Here is a 9,909-nt window from a genome sequence, read left to right as displayed (position 1 = left end):
TTTCCTGTTTGGCCTTTTGATCGCACACATTTAACCCATCACACACTTTGTTTTATCTGAGAGAACTTTTCAAGTCCTAGAAACGGTATAAATCTTTTGAAGTGCCAATTCTGAATTCCAAGATTTTTGTAAAATGATAATTACATCAGCTCCTGTATCTACCAATCTTTCTATTTTAATACTATTTACTTTCAATTTTAATTTAGGCCTTTGATCATCAGAACACACATTTTCCAGGACTTCCAAACCCTCCTGTTTTTCCATTGGAACGGCTTTACCTTTGATGTAGGGAAACAATCCTCATCTATAATTCTTGGATGCACAGTAAATCCTTGAGAAGTGAATCCAGTTCTGCCCAAGGTAATCCTTATTGTCCCCGAAGGCAAAGGACGATAAACTCCAGTAGCTATTTTAATATTCAAACATTGAGTTTTGGGGGGGTAGAGTAAGATGTTTACCAGTGGTCAAATCTAGAGCCAAGCTGAGTAGAGGTTTTTTAATCTGCTGAAATGGCTTGTAAGTTTTGCGATGGGGTCCATGAACCAGGCTCCCAAGGTTGTTTATCCTACAGTAAGAACTTACCTTGAATATCTCTTTTGGTCTTACACTCACTCATTGGTCCAATGGTGGCCCTTGCCACATCATCTGCAAACTCCCGGAATGTTACCCATCCAAACTAATTGCCTTCAGCATTGTGGGTAGGTCATTGAAGTTTACAGAATGGGAGACTTATCCTAGGGCAAGGCCAAGTAGAATCCTCATTCTCAGTCACCGACTACAGCTGAACCACTCCTAGGAATTAGCAAGAAAGAGAGGAGTCTCTACTAGCTCAGAAGATTAGCATAGTGGGCATTTTACTAAGGATGGGCGAGATCTTGAGCTGAGTGTGTATGTGTGTGTGTGTGTGTGTGTGTGTGTGTGTGTGTGTGTGTGTGACAGTGTGTAGCAGTCAGCATTCTAGATTCGAGATTCTAGACTCGAGATTCGAGCCTCTGTCCTTCTGGCTGGCACACCCACAGTCCCCCGGGACTCTGGCCGGGCCCATGCAGCCTGAGCATGCTTGGAGCCCGGGGGTGCTGCACCAGTCCAGAGGAGATAGATAGCCAAACATTGTCTGGGTCTAGCCCAGGCAGTGGGTACTGGGGAGGTAGTGGGTGGAGCTCCGGCTGGTCGCACTCCATGGGTCCCCACTGTAGATTTTGATGAAAATAGACAGTCTGTGGTTTCAAACCTTTTATTGTGATGGTAGAAAGTGGATGTGTAAAACCATACCACTTCTCAGGGTGGGCCTGAGATTAAATACCTTTTTGCAGGGAGGATTGTCTGGGAAGAAAAGCTTATTGGCTATGCTAGGTACCTGATTAGTGTGGAGACCTCTGTCTTGAGCCTATGTGACCACAGGTCACGTCTCTTTTCCTATTGTCTTGGTCTGAGATATTGGGGATGCCTCATCTACATGTGGAAGGGCTTAGGGTGTTGCCCTTACCATGACTGATGGCCACAAATCTATTGGGGGTGTGGCTAGTGACAGGGGCCTGGTGCCCTGGAGCATGCAAAGCTCCTCCCATCCCTTCAGGGTCTCCTGGGTTTCAAAGCCTTTAGCTCTACCGAGGACCATGCTACCTCTCATGTTCCATAATTGTGCTATTGAGTAAAGTAGATTGGATCTCTCCCAACCTACTTTGGTTATGAATGGACCCTGTCCTCACTGCCACCAGGATGACCTTTCCTCTGGCATTTTCCTTGGACTGGTGTTTGTGTTCTTTATTCTGCTTCCAATGTTTCCCTCAGCAACACAGCCTCCTTCCTCATCAGTCTGGTCTCTCTAGACAGGCCACTTCCTATCCACAGAGCTCAGCTGTCCTTAGTGCTGGGCAGATGCTCATTTTTCTCAGAGTCCCACCTGCATCAAAAATAATCTTTGCTTATTTAGTTGCCGTATCTCAATTCCTCTTCTAGAACATTCTTCCCCATGGCACCTCCATCCTGTAGAACAAGGCCTGGGCACCAAAATCTAGAAAGTGTTCAATAATCCATCTCTCTACTAATGGACACCACCAATTAGAAACACATAGAGTGGATCCAGACTTACCCCTTAAGTATATGGGCAGGTCTACTCAATTGGGAAAGAAAACAAAATGATTCATATCTCTGGCTTCCCTGGACCTTGGTTTTAAAAGTTAATGCATCCTTTCAGAGTTCTATGGCTACAGGAGGCCTCAGGGCCATGGATAGTTAAGGGTTTGACCCCAGTGTGTGATGGCCAACCACTCCCATTAAGCCAGACATGCCTCTTCCACAAACATCTCAAAGCTGGACACAGAACTCAACAAGAGTTTTAACTCTGCACACACAGCATCTCTCAGGTAGAGTTGAGCATTATCTAGAATTCACAAGTGCCTGACATTAACACAGCCCATCGATCTCTTCAAAGGCGGTAAGGTCTAGAATAAATAAACACTGGTCACAGTGGGTACATCAGTGAAGACTGGAACCTTGGGCCAGTTCCCAAGTTTGCTGCTCATTTCCTCACTTTTTGTTTTGTTTTGTTTTTTATAAAGGTCATTTGGTGTGCTCTTGCTTTTTCTGCATTGCAATGTTGAAATAGCAAAGCTACCAAGGAGATTTCTGTTGTACTTATAACCAAAAGATGTGGGTTTCTTCCCTTGCACAGCATCATCAAAGATATCGACATCATAAGAAACATGTTTGCGAAGGAGAAGCTGAGCTGCAAAGATGGTTCCGTGGGTTAGAGGTCTCATACAAGCACAGGGACCTGAGATCAAATCTCTGGCACCCATGTAAAAAGCTGAGAGGTTTTTCATGCCTATCACCCTTGCATTAAGGGTGGAGTGGAGACAGAAGGATGGCTAGGGCTTCCTGCCAGCCCAGCTCTAGTCTCAGTGAAAGACCCTGTCTCAAAGATGTAAGGCCAAGAACATAGAGCAGGACACCTGATGCCCTCTTCTAGTCTCTTCTTCTGCATGAGCATACCTGCATGCACATATACATATATACTACACATTCACGCACACACACAAGGGGGGGGAGAGAGAGAAAGGGAAACTGTAACAAACAGCAAGAGCCTCCAATTGGGATGTCTTGTGGGGTACACCACCTGTGGGGTGCAAGGATGATTCTTTCGTTCTCAAGGATGTATGGGATGGGGACTCAGGTGTCAGGCCTGTCACAAAGCCTTCTTGGTTCCTGACTTCTGGGGTCATATGTGCAGCTGCCCACACCTTTGTCCTCAGTTTTGCTGTTTGCTTTTTCTGTTTGTCACTGTCCCTTTCCATTCCACCCTCTTGCTCTGCTCCTGGCTACCTGGACTTCTAGTGCTGCCTCTTGAACGGGTTCCCTGCTCCATAGTCTCTTGCTCTCATGAGTTCGCAGGTTGCCACCACATCATTATTACTAGCTGACTTTGAGACCCGCTCCCTGTTTAGACCTCTTTAGACCTTTGAATACAATCCAACTACCCTAGAGGTGAGCATTGGTCAGATGCCCTTTCTTGCCCTCTTAGACACCCACCCACCTTTTCTGTACCACCTTTCCTGTGCTTGACCTTCTGAATTACCCACATCAAGCCTACATGAGTGACATTGCTCCAGTCTGCATGTCAAGATCTAATCTTAACCCTTAACACACCTGAAGAGCCACTGTTCCGTTCATGGTCCAGCTGAGGCCATTCCTCCCAGTGGCTATTGTGTGTTTCCTCTCCGGTGATGCCACACCACAGTTCTTCAGATGGTGACACAGTAAGTAACTTCGATGCCATCAATTCTAAAGACAGACTGCCTTCAGTATGTTAACAACTTTGACATCAGGTTGCATCTTAAAACCCACTGTGTTCCCTAGGCCCAGTAGCTCTGTGTCTCACATCTGATGACGAGCCATGCCTCTTCAACACAGCTCTCGCGCACAGGCTTGATCTTACATCTTGCTGCAGCTCTATTTGATATGCCAGCAGATGATCTGTACGGAGCCAGCACTGTGACTTCCCCACAACCACCCCAGCTTCACATCCTGGTCTGACTGTGGCTGCTCCTCACATTCACTGAGGCCTCCATGCTGAACAATTGCCAGGTTAAGGAGATCACAGAAGAATAACTATGCTAGCCCATGGAAGGGGGGTGTGTGTCACGGCAGGTAAGACGTCACTATGTCCCAAAGGCATGAAGAAGAGCTTTCCTGAGCAAGGACTGCCAAAAGAGAGCATCCCAACAAACTTTTTTAGTTGTTACTTGTATATTTTACCTTTTGTTGAAAATGGAATTTTTTTCCTTACATTGTTTATTTGCAAGTGGTTATCAATTGGAGAGAACTTCTGGGTCAGGGGTGGGGCTTGTGCCAGCTTCTCCTTTGAGTTCTAGGACCCACTCCGGTGCAGACCCGTGCAGACGCTGTGCCTGCTGCTTCTGCAGACCCATGCAAGTGCCGTGCCTGCTGCTTCAGGCTCTGTGAGTTCATATATACATTGATCATGTTGATTTAGAGCAGCAGTTGTCAACCTTTCCAATGTTGGGATCCTTTAATATAGTTCCTCATGGTGTGGTGACCCCAGCCATGAAATTATTTTCATTACTACATCCTAATTGTAATTTTGCTACTGTTATAAATCATAACATAAATATTTTTGGAGAAAGAAGTTTGCCAAAGGGGTTGCAGCTGATTTAGCAGGCCTTGCTTTCTTGGTGTCTTTCAACCCTTCTGGCTCTTACGCTCTCTCTGACTCCTCTTCCCAGGGTTCCCTGAACCCTGAAAGGAGAGGTTTGATGAAGACATCCCTTTTAGGGTTGAGTGTCCCAAAGTCTGGTCATGGGTCTCCCTGTATTTGTTCCCATCTGTGGTAGGAGGAAGCCTGTTTGATGGCTGAGGAGAAAGGCACTGATCCATTAGGAATACTTTTATTACTACTTTTTTTTTAGAACAGTAGTATTTGGTTTAAATCTTGGTCCCTGGGCTATTTAGTCTCAGGTTCTTGGTTACCCAAGCAGTGTTGTTTGTAGGTTCCATCTTGTGGAGTGGCCCTTAAGTCAAATCAGATATTGTTTGGCTACTCCCAAAAACTCTGTGCCACCATGACATTAACATATCTTGAAGGCAGGATAGCACTGTAGATCAAAGACTTTGTAGCTGGGTTGGTATGAAGAGCTCTCCTTTGGTAACATTAAAGATGCTAGTCGATATGGTGAAGAAGGCTCTGTATAAGCACCAACTCAACATCTCCATGTTAACTAAGTTGTGTATGTGTTGTCTTCAGCACTGGGGCCTTGCTGCCAGTTTGTGGAGAGTAACCTGTAGTCTTGGCAACAGCCTAGGTTGCTTGGGTGTTCCCATAGGACCCCTTTGGACAACATCTCAATTCGATGTAAACCAACCCCTGTACTGGGAACTTCATTTGGTGAAAAGAAATGGGCAGCTGGGACCCTGTCTTCCCCACTTAACTTGGCATTTTTGTTTAGATCACCCTCATATATTTACGTATTTTAGGAAACTTCTTCTACATTAGGATTCTATATGACCCCTCAAATAGTCCTGAACTTTAGCTTTCTGTCCCTGTATTCTCTTTCTTGTCCCTGTCTTCCCTCCCTCTCTCCACCTGATCCTCCCATTTCAGCCCCATTCCCCATCTATCCATAATTATCTATTCTATTTCATTTTTCTAAGGGGATTTATACTGCCCCCATTCCCTTACCCTCTACCTAAGCTCTGTGGTTCTATGGATTGTAACTTAGTTAACACTGACTTAATGCCTAATATCCACACTAAGTGAATATATACCATATTTATCTTTCTGGGTCTGGGTTACTTCACTCAGGATAATTTTTTTCTAGTTCTATTTATCTACCTGTAAATTTCATGATTTCATCTTTTTGTGTGTGTGTGTGTATGTATGTATGTGTGTGTGTCTAAGTAATACTCCATTGTATAAATGTACCACATTATCCATTCATCTGTTGAGGGACATCTGAGTTGTTTCTGATTTTTGAGTATTATGAATAGAGAAACAATGACTACGGTTGTGTAAGTGTCTAGTAGGATGAAACATCTCTTTGGTATTTGCCCAACAGTGGTAAATTGATTCCTATCTTCCTGAGGAACCTGCACACTAGTTTCCATAGTTGGCCATATAAGTTTGCACTCCACTGGCAATGGGTGAGTGAACCTGCAGAGGAATTTTAATCCAACAACATAGCTACTGTGACAAAGGATTCCATCCAGAGATCTTCCAGGTCTATGTGATCCAGCTGGAATGACACAGACATGCTCTTAGTACACACATTTAGTCTGAAACAATGAAGGTAAAGTTGGTTTGTAGAAGGAAGCAGCCATGTTTGAAATTGAGATCTAATTGAGGGGCAGACAAAGTGATGAATCAGAAAAAGAATTGACAGAATGAGTCAGGGATAGTGTACTCCCAACTCTCAGGAAAACAGACAGAAAAGAGGCTATTATGTTCCAACATGTAATAAGGGCACATGCTCCACTATATTTTAGCAGCCATATTTATAATAGCCAGAAGCTGGAAGCAACCCAGATGTCCCTCAACAGACGAATGGATGCAGAAAATGTGGTACATCTATACAATGGAGTACTAATCAGCTATTAAAAACATTGACTTCATGAAATTTGCAGGCAAATGGATGGAACTTGAAAATATCATCCCAAGTGAGGTAACTCAGTCACAAAGGAACAATTACGGTATATACTCACTGATAAGTGGATATTAGCCCAAAAGTTCAGAATACCCAAGATTCAATTCACAGACCATATGAAGCCTAAGAAGAAGGAAGACCAAAATATGGATGCTTCAGTGCTTCTTAGAAGGGGGAACAAAATACTCACAGGAGGAAATATGGAGACAAAGTGTGGAGCAGAGACTAAAGACAAGGCCATCCAGAGACTGCCCCACCTGGGGATCCATCCCATATACAGCCACCAAACCTGGACATTATTGTGGATGCTAGGAAGTGCTTGCTGATAGAAGCGTGATACGACTGTCTCCTGAGAGGCTTTGCCAGAGCCTGACAAATACAGAGGAGAAAGCTTGTAGCTAACCATTGGACTGAGCTCGGGGGTCCCTGATGGAGGAGTTGGAGAAGGGACTGAAAGAGCTAAGGGAGTTTGCAATCGCATTGAGGGAGCAACAGTGTAAACAGGCTACACCCCCTCCCCAGAACTCCTGGGGACTGGACCACCAATCAAAGGATACACATGGAGTGACCCATGGCACTGGCCCCATATGTGGCAGAAGATGGACTTGTTGGACATCAATGGGAGGAGAGGCCCTCAGTCCTGAGGGTGTTCAAAGTCCCACTGTAGGGAAATGCCAGGGCAGGAGGATGGGAGTGGGTGGGTGGGTAAGCACCCTCACAGAAGCAGGGGAGGGGGCATGGGATAGAGGGTTTCCGAAAGGGAGACCTGGAAAGAGGAAAACATTTGAAATGTAAATAAAGAAAATATCCAGAAAAAGAAAAAGAAAGCAAGCAGCACAAAGATGAGGAGGGGGATGAGGGGAAAGAAAAGAGAAGAATGAAAGGGGGAGGGAGAAAGTGAGGGGACAGTTTTACAGAGACAGGTTGCAGGTGAAAACAGAATAAGCCAGAGAATGAGGAACCAGAAGATTAGAACAGATTGCCAGAGTTAGTTTGAGGCCAAGCAGAGCAATTCAGTGAGAAGCCAGAGAGAAGCCATAATCATCTTGAATCAATCAGCTTAGAGAGACGTTTGTGTCAGAATAGCTGAGTTGAAATAGTCAGCATTCAAGCTTCCAAGACAATAATTACACCTAGTAAATAAAAGTTACAGAATCCTTACTCTACATCCTTACCATCATGAAATGTTTAATTGATCTTGGCCATTCTGGTGGGTGTAAGATGAAATTTCAAAGTAGTTTGGTTATATATATATATATATATATATATATATATATATATATATATGTATTCATAAGAGATTTTGGTGTATAATTGTGTTTGTTGGGTTATGTGGTCTGGATATCAGGTAGTTGTGGCCTCACAAAATAAATGAGGCAATGTTCCATTTTTTATTTCGTAGAATGATTTGAGGAGTATTGTCATTAACTCTTCTTTGAAAGTCTGGGAGAAATCTATACTAAAGCCATCTGGACCTGGGATTTTTTTTTTTTTTTTTGGTTATGAAACTTAATGACTGCTTCTATTTCACCAGGGTTTAAGTCTGTTTAAGTTGTTTATATGATCTTGACTTTGGTGAGTGGTAGGGGTAGGTATAGAGAAAATTACCTATTTCTTTTAGGCTTTCCGTTTGGTGGAGTTTTAAAGTATAGCTTTAAAGCATGTCCTTATGAGTCTCTGAATTTCCTCAGTGTCTGCTGTTATAGACCCTTTTCAAACTCTTTAATTTTGTTAATTTGGATATTCTCTCTCTCTGCCTTCTGGTTAATTTGGATAAGGATTTGTCAGTCTTATTAAATTTTTTTCAAAGAGCCAACTGTTTCATTGATTCTTTGTATCATTTTTGATTGTTTCCATTTTATTAATTTAAGCCTTGAATTTGATTATTTCTTGTCATTTGCTCCTTTTGGATGTTATTTCTTCCTTTTGTTCTAGAGCTTTCAGGTATGCTGTTAAGTTACTACTATGAGCTCCCTCCAATGTTTTAAATGTAGACACTTAGTGCTAAGAACTTGACTCTTAGAACTGCCTTCATTGTATATCATAAGTTCAGGTATGTTGTATAATTTTCGTTCAATTCTAGAAAGTCTTTTTATATTTCCCTTGATCCATTTTCCATTGAATTGTTCAGTTTCCATGAGTTAGTATCCAGCTTTAACCCATGGTGGTCAGATAGGATGCAGGGGATTATTTCAATTTTCTTCTATCTGGTGAGATTGGCTTTGTATCTGAGTGTGTGGTCAATTTTGGAACAAGTTCCATGAGGTGCTGTGAGGGTACATACTTTTGTGTTGGTGTGAAATGTTCTTTAAACACCTGTTCGGTCCATTTGGTTCATAATGTCTGATAGCGCCAGCTAACTATTTAGTTTTTTGTCTGGATGACCTTTCTTTCAGGCTTTCAGGTATTGAAATCTCCCACTATTGGTGTATGCAGGACAACATGTGACGTTAGCTGTAGTAGTGTGTCTTTTACAACCTTTGGCGTCCTTATGTTCGGTTCATAGATATTAAAAACAGAAATGTCCTCTTTCATTTAAAGAGTTAAGTATTGTTCTCCCCAACCCCTCCTGATTAGTTTTGTATGAAGTCTGTTTTGTCAGATATTAAAATGGTTGTACCAGCTTGCTTCTTAGGTGTGTTTAGAATATCATTTCCCTGCTTTTTTTTTACCCTGAGGTTATTTCTGTCCATGGTATTAATGTATATTTACTGGATTCAGCAGAAAGATGAATCCTGCTTTCTTTCTCTCTTTGTTTCTCTTTCTCTCTCTCTCTGTTTCTTTGTTTTCTTTGTTTCTTTCTTTGTTTCTTTCTTTTCATCCATTCTGTTAGTATATGTCTTTTTATTGGGAAATCGAGACTCTTGATGTTGAAAAATAAAAGAGAGCAGTGCTTGTTAATTCCTATTATTTTGTTGTTGTTGAGCTGCTTCTGCTGGTAGTACTGATGGTAATGGTGTGTGTGTGTGTGTGTGTGTGTGTGTGTGTGTGTTTTCTTCTTATTGGGCAGAACACTGGGAGCGACTGGGACCTGCAGGACCCAGGCACACAGGAACTCCACCAGCCCAGTGGCTCAGGTTCCTTCAGGTCTGTCTGGGCCCGTGCCCCAAGCAGACCTTGGGCACAAACTCCATAGCCAGTCCCACAACACCCAGAGGAAGCTGCTGCACTCCCAGGTGCTCTTAACAAGCCCAGGATCACAGGATCCCAGAATCACAGGATCACAGAGACAGCTTGACTCTGAGGAGTT

General features: G+C 43.1%; 1 long non-coding RNA gene across 1 annotated transcript in view; it reads right to left on the bottom strand.

Annotated features, from left to right (window-relative positions):
- Positions 1-742: 742 nt before the first annotated feature.
- LOC116097422 overlaps positions 743-9,909 on the bottom strand; it is a 17,193-nt gene continuing 8,026 nt past the window's right edge. The window contains exon 3 of the long non-coding RNA XR_004121420.1: positions 743-792. This is a non-coding gene — a long non-coding RNA (uncharacterized LOC116097422). The remainder of the gene's footprint in view (positions 793-9,909) is intronic.

This window comes from Mastomys coucha, unplaced genomic scaffold, assembly GCF_008632895.1.
Source record: "Mastomys coucha isolate ucsf_1 unplaced genomic scaffold, UCSF_Mcou_1 pScaffold19, whole genome shotgun sequence".
Classification (NCBI taxonomy): Eukaryota; Metazoa; Chordata; class Mammalia; order Rodentia; family Muridae; genus Mastomys; species Mastomys coucha.
This window is presented reverse-complemented; position numbering and strand designations above follow the sequence as displayed.